We start from the raw sequence: 14,537 nt of genomic DNA, 5'->3' as shown, positions 1-14,537 counted from the left end.
AACCGGGTATTGAGCCTACAACTGACCACAGCCAAAACGACTTAACAATGGAAAACAAAGGTAGAACAACCTAAACACATCTATTGACACTTAAACGACTCAAAATAAGAATCGAGACAAACAAAACACACAAACACAACGCTCAACTGTGTTACAAAGACAAGAGACCTCTTGGTGCACGAGGAGCCAGTTTCTCTGGGTATTATTTCCCACCCTTTTCTTATTTGTGATTCTCACATCACTCGGCCCTCAGGCTCTGTTTTTCTAAAAAAGCCTTTTCCTCACTTTTTCTCTCAGCGCACATCTCTCTATTCTTCAATCTCTCATTTTTTATCCCTCCCCTGGGTGGTTGATGGATAAACAAAAAGTTGTGGGCCCTTGCCCAACATAATCAGTTCGCTGCTATATCCTCCGGTGACATCTATCGATGCGCCGGATGAGGGAATGGAGTATCTTGATCCGTTCCAATCTTGTGCTTCGCACTTGGCTTGATATCTCGCTGCTTGGAGGATGAGAGAGCTTTCAGCCCTTTTGTTGTCGCCTTCAGTTGTGCCTTTTCTGGCAGGTAGAGTGCCCTTCTTGGCAAGTATGGCGCCTTTTCTGGCATGTATGTTGACAATGGGGAAAAGACAGAACACCTGACTCAACTGTGCCCCTAGTTCATCATTTTGACCATTTTTTATTTTTGGCTTTCTACTAAAACAATTTTAACCAAAATGAGAGTTAAATTAACACGCTTGTTCGATTTTTTGATTCAAAATCATGCAAGTTAGGTTATGAGCACTGAAAATTTTCCTTTTTTGGGTCCAAGAAAAAGGTCCAGTTTTGGAAAAATGGAATAGTTTTCGAGAGAAGATCAGTCAACCTTAGTAAAAATTCTCAAACACTGTTTTTTTTCAAACGACCACTACTCAACAAGCATAGAACCCACTCTCGAGATGCACAACCTCAGATTCGAAGGAAAATTGCCCCTTACTTGAGGGGAGCTGCATGGCAATGGACAGTCGCCCCTTGTTTGAACGGCACTGCAGCGCATTGAATGGCAACGAAAAGTTGCCCCTTGTTTGAACGGCACCACTGAGCATTGAATGGCAACGGAAAGTTGCCCCTTGTCTGAATGGCCCCGTAGCGCATTATAGTCAGTCCTCAGAGTGACGAACACAACCAAATTCTCGGATACAGAGAAAACGAAGATGATCAAAACCATTACATGGGCACAATCAATTTGAAGTGTTTTACGACTGGACTTCAGAATGAAGTTGCCTACGTATCCCAAAGATGGGAATCAAGCCTTACGTAGTTCGGGGTTAAGGTACACTCGGGTATTAACCTCTCCTTTTGCACTCTAACTTTTGCCAAGGCCGCCCTTCCGAGTTTTCAACCTTGCGAGCTTTGTTTTTCTCTTTTCATTTCTTTTCATCTTTTTTTCCTTTTCTTCTTTCATTTTCTTCATTTTTTTTCTTTTTCTTCTTTCTTTTTCATTCTTTTCTTTTCTTTTTTTTTTGTTCTTTTTCTTCTTTTCCTTGCTCTAACTTTTGCCTGGGTCGCCCTTCCGGATTTTCGGCCCAGCGAGCCTCTCAAGGGTAAAAGTGTAGCTTGGTCCATGTCAAATGGTTTTGAGATCTCGAATCCGTCGGAATCCAAGAGAGTGGCTGCTGTTCGCTGATGATGTAGGAGTCCATCCAATGTGGGGGCTGAAATTTGCCCCTAGTGTTGTGGATCGGGACTCAGTTGTCCTTCAGCGACACCTTCTTATTTCTTCCCTTCTTGGATTTGGCCTTCTTGCTAGTCTTTGTCTTTGACTCTTCGAGCACATCTGACATTTTGCCCCTAGTTCGAGGGGTGCTTCTAATCTAGATTCGCAAGCTTCTTTTGACCTTCTGATCTTCTTGATCCGACTTTCCTGGCCTCTTGTTCAAGGGCTGCTTCAAATCTGGCCACACAGGCCTCACATTGTGGTTAACCGTTGAACACTCTGAATGCAAGTTCAAGGTTTGAAAGCAAGGGGCCGAGTCTTGAAGCTGAGAGCGATCCTAGGCTCCACAATCTCAAGAGCGATTCCACACAGGTCTTCGCAAGATCGCGCAAAACATTTTTTGAAATCTTTTAAGAAAGCGACAAATCGCTCGCGCTGAAGACAGTGCGGAGCCAATCTGGATCAAGCCAGGATCCTTCTCAGTACTTACATTAACAAGCATGATTTCATTCATTAAGGGCCTAGCATGCCTCTCTTTCTCTCAATGGATCAAATTTTTACAAAACCCGAGGAATTCCTTCCTCTTCGTTTTCACCACAGTGTTAGAAAAAGTTTTGAAAAACTTAGGTCAATGCAATGAGTTCGAGGCACAGAAAAGCAGGTGAAGAGAGTTGTCGTTTCATTCAAGTTTCTGGCACAACTGGCACAAGGCAGAAGCAAGCACAAAAGCATGAAAAACCACTGCTGTTCATTCAAATCTGTTGGCATTACTGGCTCCCTGGCAGAAGCAGACTCAAAAGAAAACAAAAGGACAAACACAAAGCAAAATAGTGATATCCGAAGTAACACCCCCGGAATCACCCGACTTCTATACAACAGGACTGACTCGATACAACAAGACAGACCCTTAATAAAAAAGACTGACTTAAAACAAAGAGACAGACTCAAAACAAAACCACAGAACTGACTCAACACCCAAGTCAGAAGCTACAAAAACCATCATTCGCAAATGCTCAAAACAGTGCGTGCCACACGCCACATCTGGAGTAAACTGAGTGCCGCCCGCAGGTGGTTCATCCCCTGATTACATATTCGCACTATCCCCCAAGTTCACTGATCCAGTGGCGATAGACTTTGCTGAGCTGGTGGGAGGATGACCCCATTGTCAAATAGATCCTGTACTTCATAGCGAAGACGGAAGCAGTTGTCGGTAGTATGGCCAGTTTGCTGATGGTACGCGCAGTATTGGGTAGCATCATGCATAGCCAGAAGAGGGTTCGGGAGAGGCCGAGGCTCAAGGGGTTTGAGATGGCCTTGTCTTATAAGGATTTGGAAAGCTTTGGACAAAGGCATGTGGAGGGCATGGAAGACCCTCTGACCTCGGGGTTGGTACTTCAAAGTTTGTGGTTTTTTACTGGATACATCAGCAATGGGATTGATGGGTGCCGACTGGGTTTGCTGATCTCTTCTGAGTGCAGGATTATAGCTGAAAGGAACATTTCTGATACAACGACCCTTCTCCCGGCTTGGCCCTTGATTCAAACTGCTCTCATTCTGAGTGGCAAAAGCGCCATCCACAATCTTTGCAACAACTGCAATTACTTGCCGTTTATTCAGCCCTTCGGCTTTCAAAGCCTCCACAGCCCATTGAAGGTGTTCATGGGGACCAATGCCTGCCCCTACCTTGTTCTTACCGCCTGCCTCCACTTTGCCAAGGGTTTGGCTTTCTTCAAATGCAGTCAGTCCCAAGATTGGGATGCCTTTTGACATGAACTCCCTGGTATGTGATACGGTTGATGACGGAGCCAATGTCCCGGAGGCCAGATCTGTCACAGTTCTCTAAAGATCTTCGATCATTCTCTTCAGATCAGAAGTAGTGGGCTCACGGGTTTGAGATGATTGGGGTCCAGGTGCATCCATCATGCATAAATCCATGCTTTCTGGAATGAACACCTCAGGCTTGGGTAGATGGGCTGGGGTGATGTATATGCTAGGGTCGAATGTGAATGGTAGTGTATGGATGAGGTTGAGATGGGGAGGTGACGAATCAGTACTAACCTGAGGTCCTTTTGGTAGAGCTAGGGTCTCTTCGTCAATAAGATCCTGAATCTTATAACGGAGGCGGATGCAACGGTTCGTATCATGACCGTGTTGTTGATGATAGGCACAGTATTTAGCTGGGTCATATCTTGGTGGAAGAGGATTTGGAAGGGATTGGGGTTCTAGGAGTTCTAGGTGCCCTTCTTCTTGCAGCTTTTTCAAAGCTTGGGAGAGACTCATGTAGAGAGGATGGAATTTTCGGGCTTGGGGCCGAGTTGAAGTGGTTGGTTTTTGGTCATTGAAGGAAGTGGTGATAGTGTCTACTTTTGAGCATTTCGCAGCTGTGCTACCATCAGTAGTAGCATTGGAACTGCGAGCAACATTCCTTTTCAAAGGCTCATTATCTTCTGCAAAGATCCCTTGTCTGATGGCATCCTCGATTTGAACCCCCATTTCATGAAGGGCTGGAAAAGTAAACAGAGGTAGAACGACCATCTTTTGCAGCAACTTGCCATGAAGATTCCGAACAATCATCCTGATCTGATCTTTGTCTGAAGGCCTTGTAGTCATCATTGAGGCCTTTGCTCTCCATCTTGTCATGAACTCTGAGAAACCCTCCTTTGGTTCTTGGCGGGTGACTTCGAGATCATGAGTCGTGACGTCGATCTGTGTGTTGTAGGAGTATTGAGCAATGAAGGCCTCAGCTAGCCCTTCCCAGTTCTATTTCACAGAGTTCTCCAATTTTGCATACCAGATTGCGGCTATCCCAGACAGGGTTTGGCCGAATAGTGACAATTTATGGGCTGTGGTCAAACCCATTGGCCTCAAAATATCAGAAAACAGTTGGAGGTGCACCATTGGGTCTTTAGATCCATCAAATTGATCGATATGCGACATTTTAAACCGCTCCGGCAAGGTCACCACTGAGTCGGTATAACCATCCTCTATATCAGGAATAGAGCGGGCCCCCTGAGACTTTTTGAACAATTTCTCAAGCTTGCTCACTTTCAATGCTATGGGGTCCGTCTCGAACTCAAAGGGGGAGTCTGGCAAGTTGGTGGGTGTTTTAGACATCTGGGGTAGCACCGAGGGCGGAGCTGGCCCGCCTGGAATGTCCGTATCATCCTGGACGTAGGTTGCCTCCCCGAGTATGGGAACTCTTGGTGGGGGAGGAGCCTGGTGTGAAGTAGATACTCCAGTTTGCTGCTCTAACCTGGCAATTGTCTCTGCTTGTTGGGCTATGACCATGGCCTGTTGCTTGGTGAATTCTACTTGACGGACAGCATCTTGCTGCATGGCTTTCATACTATCCTGGAGTTGGCGCACCATCTCTTCCAGACCCGACATATTGTCCTGATCTAACTGAGCAACTGGTATACCTGTGTCTGAAGTAGGCTCAGAAATCTCAACCTGGCTGTTCAAAGACCACTGAGCTGGTAGCTGCTGTACTAGTGGTCTGTGCCTGACCGACCTTTTTACCCTGCCTCTGGTAAAGGAACGTTGATTGCCTTTGAACTGAATCTCTGACCCAACAAAGTCTATCAACACAAGTTCGGTGAACCCGGGGGATATTGGAGCCCTCTGAAGCTATGGTTCCCAGACTACCTAGTAAAAAAGAAAACATGCAGCATCTCAGCCCGATTTCACGAAAACCCATATGAGCAGAGCTGAATGACTGTGCCTCCTATAGAATTCTGCCCAAAATTCTGCCTGTAAATTGATACCCTCAGGTGAACTGAATCCCAAAGTACTGAACTGGTGCCCACAAGCCTAATGCCCAAACTACTAAATTGGTGCCCGCAGGCCTGATGCCCAAACTTGTAGACTGATACATGCATTCCTATAGAGACGCACTCTAAAAGCACATAGCAGACAAGTGAGAGCCAAAACACCCCTATGTTGGGGTAGGGTTTCCCTGTCCTATTTTGTCAGGAGCTAGGGTTTCACTACGCACGCAGCGGTTTCAAACAACCTAAATCGGGTAAGCAACCTGTCCTAGTTTGGAATGGTCACTACGGATTCCGAATATGCACTAGGTCGAATGGTCAAAAGGGTGTCCCGATAAAATCGGGGTTTGTTTTCCCATACTGGCAGAGCCCACAACCGGTCAGCCTTATGGTTATGCCTTGACAAGACAAGCCTCTGGCAAACCGTTCAGGAATAGCAGATGGCAAACACGGTGTCCTAGGTGCACCACTGCACATGCAATGCAAAGAAACACATAAGTGTAGTCAAAAACAGATATCATGAGTTTGAGTCAAGTTCTCTAACTCCCCAGCGGAGTCGCCAGAAACTGTAGACGTCCCCGAACGCCCCGGGAGGACGAGTGCCCCCCGTTCTGTTCATTTGGGCTCAGTACAATTCGGACTCTCAAATTGTCACGGTTCTAAATCTGAACCAAAGAGTCCAAATCCGGCAAATCGTTTTGAGAAAACATATTTTTTTTTAAAGAAGTACCAAACATGGACTGCTTTACCAGATACAGAGTCGCAACCTAAATATTTTATTTTAGGGGAAATTTAGGAAACCCTGACTCATCGCCTAAGGCCACGTGTCCGTCATCACCAAAGTTGCCTCAGCTCGGGAACTTGGGTACGATTGGGGAAGGTCACTTCGTGAGCACCCCCGCTCGCCCGATCAAAGATCGGCCTCTACTAACCATGATATCTAGTTTTGAAAACATTATGCATTCTTATTCCGGTTATTAGCCTAGATTTACTATGTGGTGCACACGGCATACAAGTATAGACTGGATCGCCCGAATTGGAACAAAACGTTTCATGTTTGTTTATCTTGGAAATGGTTTGATGGTGCTACCCGCGAGTAGGCTAAGACGTGGATTTGCCATCGTCGGGTGGGCTTAGAAAAACATGATTTTGCCACCATCTAGTGGGCTTAAAACACACATTTTAACGAATTGCTTTAACTCAAATAACCCAACCTTCACCCACAGGCATTCAGGCAGTTATATCATATAAGCACATAGCCTCATGGTAATCATGCTATCATGGTAGTCACTCACACGCATGCAAGGATGCTAAAGCATAAAACTTACCGAGTACTCCAAGCCAAAACAGAAGCTAGGTTAGAAATCCATGCATGATCCTAACTATACAGAAATGCCTAATGCAACATATGCAAAAATGCAACTATAGCAAGCTCGGCTATTCTAAACATGGCATATGAAGTGCTACAGCTAACATGTATTCAACTTGGAATTGAAAATACAATGCAGTTAGCGTGATGCGCCGAGCCCGGTGCATGCAATACAGATGAATGAATGCAAACATACTATCATACTTTATGCTAATTGAAACATGCCCTAATCTAACCATCATAAGCGGGTAAATAAAAGGGAGAAAGACGTGGGGTTGGAAGATATACATCACACGCACGCACATTTATTACAATATTGCCCTCGTGCAGAGGGTCCGAATAAATAATATACAGTCCCAAATAAATAATTACAGTCCAAATAATTACAAAACCCTAATTAATTAACAAATTAATCTAGGAAAGCAATAAATTGGCACGCAAATCCGTAGACCGCCTCGGCTCTGTTCCGAACGATGAATGATGCATGCTCGGGTTGCCTTTGTCGGAAAATCCCTTGTGATGCCCCGGTTTGCCTCTGTTTGTAATTGTTCTTGGAATGCGTGCCAAGCTTCAGAAGGCTGTTGATTTCTGATTTGTTGCAACAGAGAGCAACAAAGGGGCATGGCAAAGTATTTTCACATATGTATGCATGACTACTCTTCGGAGAGTGTAGTCCTTGATCCTTGTGCCACCAATCACGCATCTCAATGCATGATGGCCGAGGAGTCGAATTGCACGACTCAATATGAAATGAATGCACATATAAACACAACAAGACCTAGACTCCATTATGGATAATCCGGAGTGTCGGCGACCGGAGATTGAGACACGTTCCGTCACTCGGAGTACAAAACGTCCCTCGTTTCCCGTGCTTAAGCTACCTCCTATCCCAAACACTATGCAATATGCATGACATGCGTGAATGCAATCCTAACATGCAACCTAGCATACACAATGCTATGAAATGGCATACACAATGCACGATGTAATGAGGCATACACAATGCTTTATTATACAACCAAGCATACACAATGCTACGAATTGAAATGGCATGCGCAATGCATAATGGACTTACACCAGCATGAGTGGACCTCAGCCACACTCACATCAGTAGCCATTAGATGAAAATGAGACTATCGAAATGCGTGCACACATGCACGCAAACCGAGGACTGATCCTAGGCATAACATGCAACTCTAATAAGGCATGGCAAGGGATGCAAGATGGCATACAAACTCACAAATTCCAGCACTGAAATATGATGCTAAACAGCCCCGAAACATGAAAAAATGGCACCCGATGCATGAGATGAACCCCGAAACTCGAAACTAGGCACATGGAATGACTTATAGCTATACAAAGCATGCATTATTTGATCATGAAGCATGATGACAGAGCCAAGGCAGTTCCAAAACATGCATATTTCCAGTTCAAAGCATGGCCAAAGGATGCTAGCAAGATGGCCTAACATAGCATGCAAGTTCGACTAGCAAACATGGTTTACATGGCAAGTGTATGAAACATATATAATCTCACCAAACCAGAAAAAATCAGTGAATAAAACATGTGAAACTAGGCCCAAATAACCACTGATATGCAACCATGGCATGAAAAAATGGTGAGTCACTTTGGAGGGCTATACAAGGGATTATTAAGCACATGCAAGGTAGACATTTAGCATGGCATAAAAAACTATGAAAATCAAATATGGTAGTCCTAAAACTCACCAAATTGACCCTGGAAAGTGACTTCGAAGTATGCAAGGTAGGTTCTCTTTGGAGGGCTATACAAGGGATTATTAAGCACATGCAAGGTAGAAATTTAGCATAGCATAAACAACTATGAAAATCAAATATGGTAGTCCTAAAACACACCAAATTGACCCTGGAAAGTGACTTAGAAGTATGCAAGGTTGGGTCTCTTTGGAGGGCCAAAAAGGCCACCAAACAAGAGAAGGAGAGAGGGGGTCACCCCCCTCTAATCTTGGCTCTCAAAACAGTATTCCAGCCACTGAAGATCCACTATATTTTAGTGGCTATAAGGGCAAACAAAGCATGCAATTGGGGCTTAGGTGTAAGGCTCAAAACAATGGACAATCAAGCATACAAGGAAGCATGTGACCTCCAACAAAAATGGAACCTTAAACAAACTTGAAGATGAGATTAAAACAAGATATTTTTCAGTTTATGACAACTCTCAAAAACAAACACGAGTAGGGCTAATCTATCGTGCAAAAATGGCCCTAAAAGAGAGAATAGAGACAAGGGGTAGCTTCTGGCCTCAAACAGTGAAGAGCCCTTCAAAAAGGTTGAAGAGGGGCTCAAAATAAGGCCTTTCACAGTTTATGTCAAGCCACGAAAATGATCACAAGTAGGCCTAAAATAACATGCAAGGAAAAGGCCTAAAAGAGGGATAAAGAAAAAAGTGATAGATGCTTGCCTCAAACAGAGGAGAGCCCTTCAACAAAGTTGGAGAGGGACTCAAAAAAATATATTTCACAGTTTATGACCAAGTCCGAAACAGCTCACAAATAAGCCTAAAATACTATGCAAAAAAAAGGCCTAAAAGAGAGTTAAAAAGGCAAGTGATAGTAGGAGACCTCAAATAACAAGGGGTCCTTGATCAAACATGAAAAGATGCCTAAAATATGACTATTTACAGTTAGGGTCGGAGCCCAAAAATGCAAGAAACTAAGGCTTTTAAATGAACCAAGAAAAAGCTAGAAAATAGAGGAAGAAGACTCACCCTTGTAGAGCAGGAACACAGTAGCTTTTGGACCAAGAAATGGTGCCCCTACCCTCTGAAAAACAGCCTCGAGTTGCTGAAATAGAGTATGGAGGTGTTGTGTTATGTGTTGTAGTGTAAATGGTGCAAGGCTTTTAGGGTTTAGAGGGTTGAAGTAGAGAGGGAGTGAGAGTTGTAGGCAAAGGCTCAAAACCAATTTTGTAACCCTCAAACATGGAGCTGAGGGGCTTGTTTTATAGAGGAGAGGAGTGGAGAAAAGGGGAAGGAAATCAAATTCAAATTTCCCCTCCAAAAGACACCCCCTCGAATACAGGACCTGGGGGAAAACAAATGGTACAGCTGGAAGGAACCAGGTGAGAGGATTCTGGCCGACCAGGTTCAGAAGGTTCAGGGGGCCGGCCGGCCACCTCCCCTGGTCGGCCAACCAGGGGTCAAAAGGGTCAAACACAATTTCTGGTCGGCCTACCCAGAAATGTGGCCTCCCAGATGAGTACAACACAACCATGTAGAGAAAGACCAGAAACAGTGACCCAAGAGAGAGAAAAGCTAGCTTTTTAGAGGGGTTCAAAAGGGTCAGGGACAATTACTGGCCAACTTGTTCATATTGGTGGCCTCCCAGGTGTGTACAACACAAATATGGGGTTTAGGGCTAAAGAAAGTGGTCCCGGGGTTGTCAACATTAGCTTTTTAGTGAGGAAAACGGGCGACGGAGGGCGATGAAGAAATAAAGCTGGCTTTTCAGAACAATTGCTGGCCTCCCACCCTCCTACAAGCTATCTAACAATTAAAATAAGGTCTCCACCAAAAATGAACCAAAATGGATGCAAAACGGAGGTTCGAGGACCGAAACGCGCGGCCCGGGATCCCGAAAATGGGCTGTTAAGCACCGGAGGTGGCGTTTGACCACGAAGTTGGTTTCTCGGGCCACAGTGTCCCTCAAAAGGGAGGAAATAAGTTGCATACCAAAAATCGGAGCAAACAGAGGTGGTTAGGCGGTCCCGAACCGAGGCACACGGCCGACGGCTCCGAAAACTGAGAAACCGGGCTCCAAATGGGAAAAATGGCCTACGACCACAAAACGTAGCCTACGGCCACTGAGAGATGATCTACGAGACCCCTCTCTCCCTTCAGGAAGAGAAAATAGAGAAAACAGGACCTTGTTCGCAAACCGAGGCAAGCTACAAAAGAGTCCGGAAGTCCAGAAGCAAGGCTCGCAGCCGAGACTCTGCAACCTCAGAATGAGCACAATATGCGACATCACCAAGCGCTCAATCGGTGACGTCTGAGTCTTAAGGTCGGTCAAAAATGGGGTGTCTACAAATAGTAAAAGCTTAGCTCGGCTACATTTGGGTGACGGGGAGCTCTCAGTTCGGCCGTGAAAAAAGGCCAACTCAGGCCTCTAGCTCGGTTAAAGGTTAGTATGCAAGGTTATAACCAATTTCTTAGTTCGGTCGTGTTCAAGCCTAAAAGTCGGCTAAACAAATACCTAGTTCGGTTACAGCATGACTTTGGATTAAACATCATGTTTTTTGAATCCAATTGGTGTACTTCTGAGCTTGAGCATAAGGTTTTTGGTTTATGGTATTTGCTCAATCCTCTAGTGTATATAAACACACATATATGGAGATTAAGTGCTAAAAGTATAGAAATAAATAAAAAGGAACATTAGAAAGAGGTACTAAACAAACTTACCAGTCTAAGCGTGTATAAACCCACCAGCAATGGAGCAAGTGTTGCGCTAAAAGCTGGAGCACAAAAGGACACAGATGCAGGGGCAGGTCTCAGTAGCACAAAAGTGAAGAAGATGAACAATGGAAGTGAGATTCAGTAAATGGGTTTTGAATAAGCATAAAAACGACAGGACTTTTCAAACATTTTTTGATAAACGTGGGACGGCTGTCGCAGTTTGAAGAATCAATAGACATGTGCCACGTATCACAGACAGGACATGGTGTCAGATACGTGAAGCGACGGGTTGTGGTAGGTACAGAGCTGAAGACCAAGCTTATCCATCTCAGTGGGGTTGAATATTTTAATCCCCGTGAAGTTACTTATTTTAGTTTGGTTGACTTGGATGTTTTAGCTCGGCTGGAGAAGAATAATCGCAAATCATGCGTTGCAGATGGAATTAAGGGGCAGTTAAGAGGGTAATTTATGTTTATACATGGGCCGAGCTAGAACTAGATGGGAAATGGACCAAGCTATGGGCTGTGGTGATGGCTTGTTTAGCCCGGTCCTTTATCCCATCAGTTTTGTCAAAGTTGTTTGCCAGTAGACTGGTCTTAGTGTTCTGAACCGAGGTATAAAGAGAAAAGAGTCGAGCTGTAAGAGGACAAGGCAGAACCGAGCTAGGTGAGCTCGGAGAAATCTGTCGTAAAGCGTGGTGGTGTTAGCTCGATTATTTTGCTACCAGTCCGTGGTAAGACCATCTCACTTCGTTAACCAGGGAGGATAGTGTAAAAAGATAGGCCTTATCTTTGTGATTCCTAGAAGGACTCTACTAAAGAGAGTTGAAGTCCTATTAGGATTATGCCAGGTGGAATCTATAAAAGCTCATGACAGACCTATGTACAGGTATTGCAAATTTTAATCTCAAATACACAGAGCTTTTTTTCTATCGTCTATTTGCTGACTTAAGCATCGGAGAGGTATCCGACACACACCCGCCAGCTAGCTCACGTTTGTGTTTTCAGGAAGTAAAGCGACGACGTTTGGAGGAGCGCAAACATGATCAACTGAAATTGAAGGACAAAATGTTACATTCAACCATAATCATTTTATTTTTTCTCTCAAAACCTTTAAATCAACTGGAATAAAAAAAAAAAAAAAACAATCGACTTCCCAAACACAACTTTTTTAGCCTGGCTAAAATAGCCAAAAAATCAAATAACCAATTAAAATAGCAAACTTTCCAAACAAAGTCAATATCTCATTTTATTTGGAGTTGGCAACATAGAGGGGGGAGAGAGAGAGAGGAAAGTTAACAAGAAGCCTGTTAAAATATATTATAGAGAAAATTAATGATAAATTCAGTCTAACAATTGTTTAAGGCATTAGATTCAGTGAATATTTTTTGTTGGTGAGAGGTCCACCACTTATGAACCAGTTTGCGAGAAATCAATTTATTTCTTTGAAGGACATTTTATTTTCAATTTACCCCTTAATCTATTTATTTAATTTTTTTAAACAATTTGTTCAAATTTTTTATTGATTTAATTTTTTTTTTTTTGACTATTTGTTTAATTTTTTTTATTTGTTTAATTTTTTTTTGACTATCTGTCAAACTTGTATCTATTTGTTAGAATATCTATCTGCTGAAATTTCTTATTTGTTCAAATATCTGTCCAATTTTTTTATCTGTTCATTTTTTTACTTATTTGTTTAAATATATATGTTCAAATATTTTATCTATTTAATTTTTTTAGTTGTTCAATTTTTTCTCTTTTCAAAAAATTTATCTATTCAAATTTTCATTTTCATCTATTCAAATTTTTATATATACACACACACACACACAAAGATGTATTACAGATCTGTGAATTTTGTGCTATTACCGGTCGATTTCATCATCAAGAACAACATTCATCATCACCATCAACAAAAACAATAACAAATCATAACAAAAACAATTCAAATATGAGAAAGCCTTAACAAAAAAAAGTTGTTACACAAACCCTAACCAAAAAAACTTAAGTTGTTCTCACAGATTAGATCAGATTAGAGACTTATAGGGGAGTTAATATGTCGATCAAAGTATTTGATCTCTTGCTTTATCATTTCATCAACATTTTAACACACATACATAGAGAGAGAGAGAGAGAGAGAGAGAGAGAGAGTTGAGATAGTAGAAAAAATTAGGGTTTTATGAGAGAAATTGAAGAATATGAAGATGGGAGAAATCGACTAGAGGATCTTCTTCTCCAAGTCTTTGTTCGAGGCGATGACGGAAAAGTAGGAGGTGTTGCATTGAAGCCAGGTATAGCAGGCTATGACAATGAAATTGCCGATAAAGATTAGGGCGGTGAGGATGACGATGAAATCCAACTCGACGCGACAGCCATCAAGGGGTACACCACCGTTGTGGTATAGGATGATGTAGATGAGATGACGCTGGTGGTGTGCTATTCCCTTAGATTTGATCATGCTATTCCTTCATATCCGTAATTAAAAGGCGGCAGCGATACTGCTGATATGTGAGGGGGAAAGATGGCGGTGGTACGATGGCAGCGTTAGTGGTAAGGCCGATGGCATCGATGGATAGAGAGAGAGAGAGAGAGAGAGGAAATAAAATAGGAGAGATGGGGTCAACCAAACTGATGTAACAATATATACATAGACATTTTGGTCATTTTGTTTAAGTATGTCGTTATGGACAAAGTGTTTTAGAGTGTGCATCTTTGGATAAAGAAAATACAAAATTAGACTTTTGGCCCAAGCACCCTATTTTATATATATTCTGTACAAAATATATTTTGTACATATATTGGTTGCAAAGGGGTTTCAGCAAAAGAAAGAAGTTGACAACACTGAAATTTTCTCTCTAGTTATGAAGTTAACTACTATCAGATTGGTGCTGGGAATTTGGTTGCTGAAGATTTGCATCGTGAGCAGATGGTTATGAAGACGGCTTTTCTCCACGGTGATTTAGAGAAAGAAATTTACATGAAGTAACCACAAGGTTACTTGGCACTGGCAAAGAGTAGTTTGTATGCAAGCTTCAAAAAAGCTTATATGGTTTGAAGCAGGCCTCAAGAAGGTTGATAGGTTTATGTGTAGCAGCAATTTTACAAGATACCCAGCAAATCATTGTTGTTATTTCAAGAGATTTGACAAAAGTTATATTATTTTGCTGTTATATGTTGATGATATGCTTATTGCAAGATCTAGCATTGAACAGATAAAAAGATTGAAGAAACTTTTGTCTAACCAATTTGAGATGAAAGATCTTGGAGCTGCAAAC

This window comes from Camellia sinensis, chromosome 7, assembly GCF_055761805.1.
Source record: "Camellia sinensis isolate YWXY chromosome 7, ASM5576180v1, whole genome shotgun sequence".
Classification (NCBI taxonomy): domain Eukaryota; kingdom Viridiplantae; phylum Streptophyta; class Magnoliopsida; order Ericales; family Theaceae; genus Camellia; species Camellia sinensis.
This window is presented reverse-complemented; position numbering follows the sequence as displayed.